Source organism: Pinus tabuliformis, chromosome 6 (genome assembly GCF_031772625.1).
Source record: "Pinus tabuliformis cultivar Carrire ecotype Pingquan chromosome 6, CPIR1, whole genome shotgun sequence".
Classification (NCBI taxonomy): Eukaryota; Viridiplantae; Streptophyta; class Pinopsida; order Pinales; family Pinaceae; genus Pinus; species Pinus tabuliformis.
In genome coordinates, this window is record NC_142292.1 from 1,323,208,370 (window position 1) to 1,323,221,524 (window position 13,155).

Consider the following 13,155-nt stretch of genomic DNA (forward strand, 5'->3'; position numbering starts at 1 on the left):
ACGTTCTCCTGGTTTTATTTCAAGAAGCAGCAATAATCCCCATTGAAACAGCTACACTAGGAAGTTTTTGAACCTTTAGTGTGTTTCTTTAAGCATTCCTTTTATTAGAAAATGGTTAAGATGATGCTTTGAAACAAGAAGATCGACATCAGATAGAAAATTTTCATTGTGGCTGAATTTTATCCTCACTGCTATTTATAAAGCCTAAAACATTTACAACCGTGCAAGGTAGGATTTTTCTAAATCTCGACATAAGAAGGAATAATTACGCGATTATTTTCTTTTTTACTTCATGTTGTTGAGACATTGGTATAACCATTCCTGTTAGAGTTTGTATTTCAAAACTTGGATTTTCCTTTCACTTTTCAAATTTCTTCATTTTTACTTTTGTTTGCTAATTTATTTCTCATTTTAGCATAAGAATTCTCTTCCTTTGGTTTTCAGTTTTAATTTTTATGACTTTGCCATGATTTATATGGAAGGCCTTCTTGTTACCTAACAATGGTTGGGATACATAGGGAAAAATTATTAATAGTCACCTATTAGCATTTTCTTTAATATCTCTTAATAAAGTTTGCTTTTCTTATTATAAAAGTAGATGTACTTGAGGGAGAGATTACCAAACAAAACAAGTTGGCAAAGTATCATAAAATCTGAGAAACTCATTTTCATCAAAATTGTAATTATTTTGAGATTTCAAAATTTTATTAGGATCTTTCAAAGTTCTATTATGAGTCAAGAAAATTTATTTTCAACTAATTAAAGACACTTTGCAGCAAAGCACCTTTAACTCTGAAATTGTCATTCTTAACTCTTAAGGAGTCAATGATTCTCCCTGTCCCAAAGAGTCTTATTTTTCTAGAGTATAAGCCACAAATATATTTAAACTTAAAAGATAAGAGGTCTCATCATGAGCCTGCTTACCATGATCATAGGGGAAAAATAGGCTGACATTACCAGCACTGCTAAACAAACCAAGGTAATGGCTTATGATTACAAACAATTATAAGACAAGGGGTCTCATCATGAGCTAGCTTGTTCAGTCCAATTATAACCAGTGAATGGCATTGTCAACTATCTAGCTACCAAACTAGGATAATGGCTTTTAAGAACTAAAAAAAAAAAAGCATATATAAATGGATTTATCTCTAGGTCAATCATTCTTAAATAGATGAGATTCTGAATCATTAATAATTAAAAGGTAACCCTGTCGAGACTATAAACGTTTGCTGGCAGCAGTGGCTCTACCTGTGACCAATGAGTATATTTTAAAAGCTAAGCTATAAAGTGACCTTTGCTTTATCTCTACAACTAATTAAGGACTGATATAGAGTTTTGAAATATTTTAATTTATGGAGAATTTTAAGAAAAAAATATAGTTAGATGATTCTTGCTTTTATTCAGATTAATGAACTTAGTCAAGCATTCCAAAAAATAATTCTCTTCTTTAATTATTTTTTCTTTAATTTTAGGAAAATCTCATTCATAACAAACAGAGATAACGGGTTCTTCTCCTGTGTGTCGCCATTTTTGTGGTAAAACACAACCCCCCAATTTTTGACTTCTTCACCTCAAATAATGGTGACCCTTTCTATAAAAATTTTGGCTAAACACCTTTTAGGATTTTTATTTAATTGATTATCCTACACTTTTGTTAATTTTTCATTTTCTTTAGATTCTTGTTTTGATTGCTTTCATAAAATATATTTTTTATAAGCTTCCCATTGACGCTTGTTTCACCTCATTTGGTCAACTGGTTCGTAAACGACACTCCTTTGAAGTCTAATCATTTATGTCGCTTGGGTTAAAATGTGAAAAATGTGCAATATTCCTTTTTTATAAATAAATTAGTTCAATAATGTATTTATTTTAAATATTAACCCCTAGTTAGTTCTTACTAACATTTTTTATTTTTACTTATACAGCCAAATCATGAAGCATCGAGATTTTAGAAATTTACTCCAATTTTTAAATTGATTACTAATCTCGAAAACCCAGAATTTCGAAGTGGCTGTAGTTTAATTTTCATTTTTATTAAAGCGGCTATAGTTCATAAACTAAGATTCATAAAATAAAACAAAATAAAGAATTATTGTTTAATGTTAAATATTAAATTAATTAATATAATAAATATACTTAATTTAATTAAATTGACATTTAACACATAAAACATATATAATAACAAATAAACAATAACAAATTTCTTTCGATAGCATCGGGACCTTTGATCGGATCTTAGGTTCTAATCGGGACACACCCTTATAAATCCCCGATCGCAGCCTTCCCCGATGCTGATCGCGAATTGAGAAAAGTCAAAAGGCATAGGTTATATTAAACTTTGTTTTTTGGTTTTAATTGTTTTCAACTTACTCATATGTGAGTGAAAGGAGTATGAGAGTGGAAGGACTAGTTTAAATTAAATTATTTATATAATATTTAAAATAATTAATTTTATATTAATTAATCTAAATATAAAATTTAATTAATCTAATTGAATTAAAATTTAATTATTTAGATTAATATTACTTAGTTTATAAATAGTTAATTATAATAGTTAGTTAGATTAATAAATAGTTTATTAAATAATTGATTTAATTTATGATTAACAATTAAATTAGAATTAATTATTAGATAATTAGAATTCTAATTTAGGATTAAATTTTTAATTAAAATTTTGATTTTTTAGCACAGCAACAGAAATTCCAGAATTGTGCCAGAATTAACTCATCTACTTTGAAAGTTCATAGATTGAGTTTTACTTGGCCAAATGAGGTCTAGGATGGCTCGTTGGAAAGTTAAAATCAAGGAAAACATTTCTGAGGAGGTTTCACTAGCAGATTTGGTCATTTATTGGGTCGAAAATTAGGCAGAAGATCAAGCTCTGAATTTCTAAAACAAAATCAATTTTCTGAGTTTTATTTTCTGCATTTTCATTTGTCCAAGCCTCTTCTCAATACAGATCCATTCGTCAATGATATCCTTGGCCAATTAAACCATTCCAGGCATCAATAGAAAGCTTACATTTTATTTTCAATTATTTATTTAATTGTATTTGATTGGATTTGTTTTAAATGCCAAAAATGACATTTTTATTTTATTGTTGCATTTTAATTTATTTCGATTTTTTCTTGCAGGAAAATAGTAGAAGAGATATGGAGAAAAAGATCTCAATCAATGAGAGTGCTCCAACAATTAATGATTGGAATTTTTTAGAAAATAAAATTGGATTGAGAACATTTTTTCTTCAACAAACTCTCCTCTCAAAATACTTTTGGAAATATTATAAATAATAAATTGCAGAATGTAATAATGGGTTGTTCTCCTCTGCAATTTTGGACTTCTAAAAGCATTTTTGTAATAGGAATTTAGAATTGTAGGAGGGAGGAGAGAAAATCTTAGATCTGGGGATTATTGAGGATTTCTCTTTTGTATATTGAATTATGCATGATGGGCAAAGTTTGCACTATTGTGGCTTTAGCTTTAAAAGCAGAAGTTCAAGCAATGTAAGAAACTGTTGGAGACCAAAGTCAGAGATATGGATGCAATAAACTGGTATTTATAATTCTAATGTTTCGAAAAAGAATTTCAATTTTATGATAATAGGAATGTGTTATTTTATTCATATTTGTGCACTTTTTTCAATATGGGTAATTTGTCTCAATGTTGTTATTATGTATCTCTGATCTTATGAATTAATTTCTAATTTCTAAGTAACTATTTACTCAGAAATTTGTCTTATAAAACTTGTTTATTGAATGCTAATGTGTTGTGAACTATTTCTGCATATTATTGTTTAATTATTGGATTTACTGATTTGGTAATCAATATCCATTTTGTGAATTTCTTCCTAAGTGTTGTTGACTTATTATTTCAGTTAATAGGTCTTAATAGGATGTGTTTTGGTATCCATAGTGTCATTTAATTGAACTACTTCATTAACTTGATATTCATTATAAACAAGACATATTTAAATCCCAATACTTTAAATATATTGCTCTTGGTTGGGTTAGATCTATATCTGCCTAATTGAGATAGGATTAAGATTAATTTATTTTGCTTGCATTATAGAATAAGTTTGCATTTAGATTAATTTATGCATTCTTTTAAGTCCTCTTCTCGAAGAGGCAAAATTTTAGTTGTGGCTTGGCTGAACCCAAATCAGCTTAAGGGTCATTCTCTTTCCTGATCAGCAAGCAGAAGTGATCTAATATCCGTGTCTATTGGTAGTTAAAGATACATCATAAACCAATAGCGATAGGGAGAAGGTAACTGGACCTAGTTAAATCAGTCAAAGCCACCACTCCAAACGGAAAAGGAGTTGTTTTAAGGTCCAGACCAAGTGGTTATCTCCCAATGTTGTTGCAACAATTTTTGAAGGATCAATAGTTTCCTAGATGGATTCAGTAGGTCCAATCAAATCTAGATCAGCCCAGAGGACCAGGATCAAACGACCTTCACCCGTCCTTGGTGTACCTTCTCTTATAGGGTCCTTCGTTTTGGTTTATGCAATGCTCTTGCCACTTTCCAGAGAGTAGTCCTGATCATCTTTGCAGAGTTATTTCATGATGCAGTAGAAATTTATATGGATGATTTCACACCCTATGGGTGTGATTTCTAGCAGGCTCTCTCTAACCTTGGAAAGCTCTTAAACAAATGCATTGAAATGAACTTATCCCTTTGTCGTGAAAAATGTGAATTCTTAATGAGTGTAGGGATTGTTCTAGGCCACTCAATATCCAAGGAAGGATTGCAAGTAGACTCAAATAAGATAGCAATCATAAACAGGGCCCCTACTCTACATAAGTAGATGGATGTCAGAAGTTTCTTAGGGTCAGCTAGATATTATAGGAGATTTATAAAAGCTTTCAACAAGGTAGCATCTCCCTTATTTGGATTATTTTCCAAAGACTTCGATTTTTTATGGTCAGAAAGCTGCCAAGAGGCCCTACAAACCCTAAAGGACAAATTGACTACCTTACCTATTCTCCAAGGCCCAAACTTGGATCTTCCTTTTCACATTCATGCTTATGCCTCTCACAAAGTTATAGGAGCAACTCTAGGCCAAATAGATGACAAGCTACCTTATGCCATTTACTTCATCATCAAGAATATATGGAAAGCCGAGTTAAACTACACATTCACTAAAAAAGAGCTCCTAGTTGTTGTCCATTCATTGAAATTTTTTTTGGCATTACATTACTGGTTACCAGACATTCGTACATATCGACCATGCTGCAATTAGATATTTTATGAATAAGCTTGATGTAAATGCCTAGATTATTAGATTGTTACTTTTATTACAACAATTTGATCTTACTATTATTGATAAGCATGGCAAAGAGAATGTAGTTGCATATTTTTTCATTTAGATTGACTTTTCCTATAGGTAAGGAAGGAATAGTTGATGATTAGCTACTAGATCAACATTTATTCACCATTCCAGTTCTCTCTCCACAATTTTCAAACATAGAAAACTACTTGGTATCTACAAAGTTCCCTCCAAATTTGTCCTCAAAGGAAAACAACAGAATCATAAGAAAAGAGCCACATTCACTTGGTTTGGGGGTAATCTCTTCAAGATGGGTCCAGATCAGATTCTGGCAAGATGTGTCAGGGAGGAGGAAGTTTTTGACATCTTTATGGCCTGTCATGATGGGCCTTGTGGAGCTCACTTTACAGCCACAAGAACAACATTCAAGGTACTAAAAGTTTGTTATCTCACTAAGATGTAAAAATGTATACCAGCTGGTACGATCGGTGACAAAGGATGGGGAATCTTACCCCAACAGATGAAATGCCTCTACAACCTCAATTGAATTTCAAGCCATTTGACAAGAGGGGCGTGGTTTTTATCAGGCCCATTGACCGTCCATCCAGATAGAAGAAGTACATCATTGTGTGCGCCGACTACTTAACAAAGTGGGCTGAAGAAAAAGCTATCAAGGTAGCCACAAAGGAAAAAGTGGCTGAATTCTTGAGGGAGAATGTGTTTTATAAGTTTGGATACCCTAAAGAGTTTATCACTAATCAAGGAAGTCAATTTAAATCCCACATGATTGAAAATCTATTAAGCTAGCATAAGATCAAGCACATAAAGTCCACTACCTACCATCCAAAGGCGAATGGGAAAGTAGAGGTCATCAACCGAGCATTGGGAAGTGTTTTGACCAAAGTGATTAGCAGCAACAGAAAGGATTGGGCATAGAGATTGGTGGGGGCCACCTGGGCCTACAATACTACTTGGAAGACCACCACTAGCTTCACTATTTATGAGCTTTCCTTTGGAGAGAAAGCCATGTTGTCCATTAAATTTGAATACAACACATTAAGGATGCCAACAGAGTTGGATCTATATGTCATAAGGGCACAACAAGAAATATTTCTACAAATGAATGGGTTAGATGAATTTAGGATGCAAGACCTCTTGCACACAAAAGTGACTCAAGTACAAAGGAAAATCTGGCAGGGCAGAAATATCAAGGACAAATTGTTTCAAGAAGGTGACTGGTCCTTGTTGTATGACTCCCAATACAAATATTTCAAAGGCAAGTTAATGACCAGATCGCTGGGACAATATGTGATAGAAAAGTGCCATGATAATTACATTGTTCAAATAAGAACCATCGATGCAGTAGGTATCCCTTTGGTTGTGAATGTGTATAGGTAAAAAGTCTACAAAAAGACCTTATCAAAGAAGGAATTCATCAGTAGCATCAACAAGGTAGTAATGGTGATTAAAGAAATCTTAGCTTCTACCTCACCAAGTTCTTAGGTAAAAGAAAAAAGAAAAAAAGGAAAAAATAAAGAGACCTAGGTGAAAATCTCCATGAGGCACCTGAGTCCAAATTTTGGGTTGAAAACCCCTTGAGGCGGTCGAAGAGTATTAAAAGAATAAAAAAGAAGATCTCTGGGTGAAAACCTCTTTTGAGGCACCTAGGGCATGCAGCCAGGATGAAAACCTCATTTGAGGCAACCTAGATGGCTTTCAAAAAAGAAGAGAAAAGAAAAAAAGAAGAAAAAACATACAAAAATAACAATTTTGTTTTGCAGGTTTGCAAGGAGATAATGAGCACATGATACAGAGGACAGCATACCCTACAACAAAATATGTTTTCCTTCATCAATGTCATCTCCTGCATAATCCCCATGTTCTTCCATCCATACTCAACTCTAGATTCCAACTCCAAGAAATTTTGTGTTTTCTACAAGATTTACTGTAATAATACATGAGTTTCATGCAGGTATTACAGGAAGTCTTGAAAAAGTATATGAATGATAGTCTAGTGGAAAAATGGAGGCACAACACTATTTTGGAATATGAAAAGAGCCAGTAACCTCACCACAACTCATCCAACACCCTTCATGACCATTTCATCCCTGTATCCATAAAAAAAATCAAGTTAGAAAATATAAAAAAAAAGAGAGAAAGAAACCTCAAAAAGGGGTATGCCAACAACAACCTACCTCATCTACCACTCCATAACCACATCTTTAACTCATTCCAATACCCATTCAACTTCATAGCATAGAAAAGATGCGGAAATTAAAGAAAGAGGCAACTACAAGACATCTTATAGACATGATGTAGGAAATCCTAAAACAACCTTTTCCACAAATAAAGTCCACAACAACTCCAACCCACCTTCAGCACAAGGACTACATGAATGAGGAAGCTACTCCAGAGTTCATAAGCAACAAGAATACCAGCAAAAACAAAATCTAGCACTTGTACATCATCAAAGGAACAAATCATCAACAAAAGAAGAAGAAAAAGACAATGTTTAAGAATATGTAGCTAGGTCCAGAACAACAAATTGACACCACTCTCTAGCATGCATTAGCAATGAAAAGGACCAATAGGCATTTCATCTCAATAATACTCTCTCATAGGTACGAATATGATTAAACTCTAGGAATATGCAGGAAGTTGATTTTATAAGGGAAAGTGGCTAGTTAACTTGACCACCCTCGGTCAGGTAACAAGAAGAAAAAGGGTTAGTCAACTGCACACATGGAAAGGTCACATCACCAAAAGGGGAATGAATGAAAAAAAAGTGCTTAAGTTACAGAAAATAAAAGTGGGAGATGATTACGAGGAAAGGTGATATGATGAACTTGTAGTAGGACCAACGGTCCAAAAGGAGGTATTCATACTCGTCCAACAAGCACATCACCCAATGAAATCATCCACAAATAGAAATAATCACCAATTCCCATGCAAAGTATTATTTTTTTCAAAATTTTGAAGGTAGATTTAACATCAATGAGTCATAAAAAAATAATTACACTCTGCCTCCCTGCAATGAGCAGCTATAGGAAGCAGTCGGCACATACAACAAAGAAAAAAGCACCTCTAGGGATCTACAGGATATCTATAGGATACAGAGAAAATTAACACACAAAGTTGTAAGTGGACACTGAGGGCCATCAATTCAAGAGTTCTCATCACCATAAAATAGCAAAGCGAGGTAGGTGCCATACCTTCTATGTTTCTCATTTGTAGAAAAAAAATCCTCATTTCTTTTAAGTATTTGCAGTATGCATAAGGGTAGACAAATTTCTGTGAAGCTCAATGAAGGATAAAATTTGAAACCTCATCACCTACAAAATTTCTTAAGCTATAGCCCCCAAACCTTATTTAGACAAAAATTGCCAGAAAAATATGACAGGAGGTTTCAACAAAAGAGAGCCCACCAAGACAACCAAAATACACCAACATCCTCGTGTGCTAGAAATATTTACATGGCATTAATGGATGGGGTTCTTTGAGCTACTGAGGGGATACAATGATGATGTGGCTAGAGAATTTGCAATGTCACTCATACCTCTAACTAGAGTCGGTTCCATTGTTGTAGTGAAGGGTTTCTTAGTAGAAATTACCCTTGAGAGTATTAGCAGGATAAGTAACATCAGCAGTTAGCACATCATGGTTTTATCAAACTCATCCTCTAAGATGCTCTAAACAATTTAATAATCTCTATTTCATGGTCAATAGTTGCATACATGCAAGAAGAAGGTGTAGTTCGAGCCATTGTGTTTGACAGAAGCCCTACTCCTACTGAGGCAGAAGAAGAAAGAGAAGATAAAAAAGGAGAATAAAAAGAGGATGAAAAAGAAGAAGAAGGAGAGGATTAAAAAGAGAATGATGTAAAAAAGGATGAATAAAATTCTGAAAACCAGAGTAGGGAAGAAGAAGAATCACCAAGGGTGTCTCTAGAGCCTACAGAAAAGGAGGTAGTAGTGGTTGTTATTTCCCTAAGTACACCTATCAAATCAAAGGGGAAGAGATAGAGGCAAAATCCCCTTTACTTCAGAACAAGGAAGAGCGCTCGAATTAAACAAGGGAGACCTAAAACCCCTACCAAGATTCCAATTATCATAGAGGACTCACCAAAAGAACAAGAGAAAGTAGTCCCTCCAGAGAAGATGGAAGAAGAAGAAACATCAAGACAATCTTCTTTGAAGTCACCTATCACATATGTTAGGAGACTTGTCACTAGATCAGCCTCAACAAAACAAGTTAACCCACATTTGACCCCTTCACAAAAATTGAAAGGTCTCCTACAGGAAACACAGTCAGAACTATAGGAAGCATAAAAGGTCCTACAAGAAACCGAGACAAAGCTATAGGAAACACATAAAAATGATTATGAAAGGTTGCAAGGGAAAAGAGAAGGAAAAGAGGTAGAAACTACTCAAGAAAAAATAGAGAATGATTCCCAAGAGCTGAAAGAGTGTAGCCCACATAAAAACCTTAGCTCCTACTATAGATTCATTGACAGAGGTAGGGTGACACCACAAAAAATTTCCATTCCTCTATTCTTTGAACTTGAAAAAGAAAGAACAAGAACACATCGATGGATGTAAATTGCTAAATCAAAATGGGTGGAGGATGTAGGCCACATCGAAGAGAAGATTCAAGAAATGGGCATAGAATTAAGTAGCATAAGGGATAGTGGAACAATGATGAAATATCAATTAGAAGTTGAGAAAGCATGGCTAAGGAAGCAACTGTAGGAAAAGTAAGGCCAGTTGGAAACTATGGCAAGTTTATCCATGGAGGCAATTCAATGCAGGATGTCAGCAAAATCATATGCCTTATACCTCAAAGAATAGTCGAGGCAGTTTGATATTAAAAACCTAACAAAAGGAGGAAATATGTCTTTCGAAGACTACAGACAATTGATTGACCTCTGTGAAAAAATCACCTTGGAGGATAGAGCAAAAATGTTTTAATTCTACCTACACAATTTAGCTCTGACAGATTTAAATGTGTGGGACCCTAATCCAAAGCTATGGGACTTACAACTAATGGCATTGGCATCTTGTATGAGTCACGAGGAATAAAAAGATACAAAAAATGAAAAGGGTATTGGCCAGAGAAGAAATGGAACCCCTTTTCATCAAAGCAAAACAACCTAACTCAATGGTTGTCATCATTCAAAACCACGTTACAAATGATCCCAAGCTTGCACCATAATAACTTGCTATACAGGAACATGTAGGCACTCATTTTGATGACATGCTAAGATTTCTAGGAGATGAGAGAAAGAAAGCCTACCAAAGGAGATGGAACACCCTACCCTACAACCTAAAGGTAAAAGATATCATTCTCTTGATAGAATGAGGGATGCACTAGAAAGAGTCCCAATGTAGAAGAAAACATTACAGATACTCAAAGTCAACTGGATTGGATTGAAACTTAGCCCATCGTTGCTTTTAGGTATGTTAGAGGGGAGAAAGGAAGAAGAGGAAAGAAAGCAGTGGAAAGAGATAGAGATTAATGCATGTTTGTATCCACAATAGGAGGAGACTACATCAAAAGCTTGGAATGCCAGGGAGGGCACCAAAGTAATGAAAGACATGAACATAGATTGAGTTTCTCATAGGATGAGAAACATTTTGAGTAGGGGGTGATGATGAGGCTCATCAATGGGTAGATTATATGACCTTAATGCACCTCCAGCTTACTAAAATAAAATTTTCTCATAATTCTTCACATGTTTTAATTATACTTTTCTTAATGAGGAGAGTAAATATGAGATGTCATGTGGTCTAATGTGCATTGATTGTAGGTTTGAGCAAATTTTGGCTAATTAAAGTGCAGGAACTCGAACAAAGACAAGCAAGAGGGATTATAGGAGATAGGATCTTTCTCCTTTACTCCTCACTCACTCAAATATTCCTCAATCAAATCTCATCAGCTTGGAGTTGCAAGCAGCCGAGTCATAAAGTTTAGTGGTAGCCAAGCCAGTAACAATTGAAGAACAATTGATCTCGATATTGGGAGCCAAGCCACCCTAAATTTAAGGAGGTTGTTGGTAACTTCAGTTGTATAAATCAAGAGGCCTGGAGCCTCACTAGGATTCGTATTTTTTTGTGCAAGATAGCTAAGTAGCATTTTCGACTTGAAGCAATATAATCGAGCACTACTATGTATTTCTGATATTTTAATGAAAATTATCAAGATTACCTTCATGCAGCACTGAGTTGACTTGGAGGGCTGAAGCTCTTGGGTTAGGGCTCAATCCTAGCATCAGAGGTTCCTCTTGTTGTATATGTATTCTTAACTCATACTCATAGTTAATTTCTAAATAATTTGATTTTGGTGTTGTTAGTTTGCAAATATTGGTAGGGTTAATTAGTTTACTTCCATTTGTTGATAGTTGTAACTGTAGCATCATAGTGACAAGAAGATATTCCAAAAATGTTGACAACAAGTTTTTTTCAGCTCATTTATCCATTTCAGGGATCATGGCTTGAGGAACACTTCCCATACAGGCCAAAAGAACATAATTCTTGCTTTTTGCATAATCTAGGGTTTCCTGATAATTAGGTCTTTATCTTTGAGTTTCATAGGATAAGTTTCAATTTCCATTTCTTATATCTTAGGCTTTGCATGGATTTCATATCGCTTTTGTATTTATTTCAAGCACTTCCATGCATGAACTTAGCAAATAAATGGTGACAACTCTCTTTTATTAATAGATGAACTTATGTATATATGCAAACAATTATGTGTGTTGTTGGAGGAGTTTCTACATTGCAAGAAGACCACATCTCATGAGCCTCATCTAAGCCATACCCACCCATGCTTGCCAAAAGTCACTAAGGTCTCAATTCGAATTCTTGTTTTATGAGGAAAACTTGCCATTTCCGTTGAGAAGATCCAACTGTCTTAAATATTTCTCTTGAGTTATGAGTAAGTGCCTACTACTCCCATGTGTTATCCCCTCCTTATTCACCTCTTCTAAAATCCATCCCACCTTCTAGACCACTCCCTAAGCTTTTGGCCTGTTCCTATAGTAAAATAAGATATCCTATAGGTGAACTAGTACATCTTGTAGACATCATGTAGAAAAACTTGTAGTAGCCTGTTTTGAGCCTGAATTGAGAAAAATGATCACCAAAGCCAGGATTGGGCCCCTACTTGACCTCCAAGCCATCAAAGCCATTATACTCCTCTTCCTCCACACTCATCCCCCCTGCTAAAGAATAAAAAAAATATTAGCATTTACATTTTTCAAGAAAAAAGATAAAGAAAAAGAGTCCATTTATATTTATTCATGCACACAACAGTTAGTACTCTTTAGATAAAATTTCATGCTTAGATTACTTAAAGCCTCACATGTGTTAAAGTAAGATTATTTTCCAAGAAATGTTTGTTACCAAGTAGATATAGGTTTTCATGTTATTTTACAAGCAACTTTTCAGTCTTACAATCTTGCAATACGCAATCATTATTTTCTCCAAATTAGATTAAATTTCCCCTCTCTAGTTAGTAATCAGACTTATTCTAGTCAATAGAAGGTTCGTGTGAGAAACCCAACTGGTCTATTGCCCCAACCTAGTAGTGAAAAAGAGTAGATCAATTACATCTATTTGTGTATACAAGATTGTCACCTCCAAGTTTATACAAACCCCAAGTTGATGAAGTAGAGTCCATAGCCCCAAGAGTTGAATTATCCTTGCTGTAATACTAGTGCTCATCACAAACCATTATAAACCACAATAAACTAATTAATTGCAAAGTAATATTAATGATGGCAAGGAGCATAATCCAGAAAACTAAGGTTTCCAGCACACATTCCTTAATTTCATATAAAATAACATAATAAACATGAGCAATTATCTAAAATTAAATAAGCAACTTGT